This window comes from Aulonocara sp. 'chitande type north' Nkhata Bay, linkage group LG22 (genome assembly GCF_057382095.1).
Source record: "Aulonocara sp. 'chitande type north' Nkhata Bay isolate Kocher_YH1m ecotype deep benthic linkage group LG22, A_spYH_male_GT1.1, whole genome shotgun sequence".
NCBI lineage: Eukaryota > Metazoa > Chordata > Actinopteri > Cichliformes > Cichlidae > Aulonocara > Aulonocara sp. 'chitande type north' Nkhata Bay.
Window position 1 is genome coordinate 335,722 of NC_141364.1, and position 331 is coordinate 336,052.

Below are 331 nucleotides of genomic sequence, written 5' to 3' on the forward strand. Positions count from 1 at the left end.
CTTCTGTCTGTGTGCTTTGGTGTGTGTGAGTGTGTGTGTGTGTTGACAGAGAGAGAGAGAGAGAGACAGAGAGAGAGAGAGAGAGAGAGAGAGAGAGAGGGAGAGATACAAAGGAATGTAATTCAAATTTTGCACTTCAGACCTTACTGTGTGTGTGTGTGTGTGTGTGTGTGTGTGTGTGTGTCTGTCTTTTACACAAAAAATGCACTTGCAACAACTTTAATATGGAATGTACTGGACTTCCCAGCTAGGCGCCCTCCTGTGGACGACAGGTGCAATCCCAGTTGCACAGCACTTGACCAGCTTCTGTGTGTGTGTGTGTGTGTGTGTG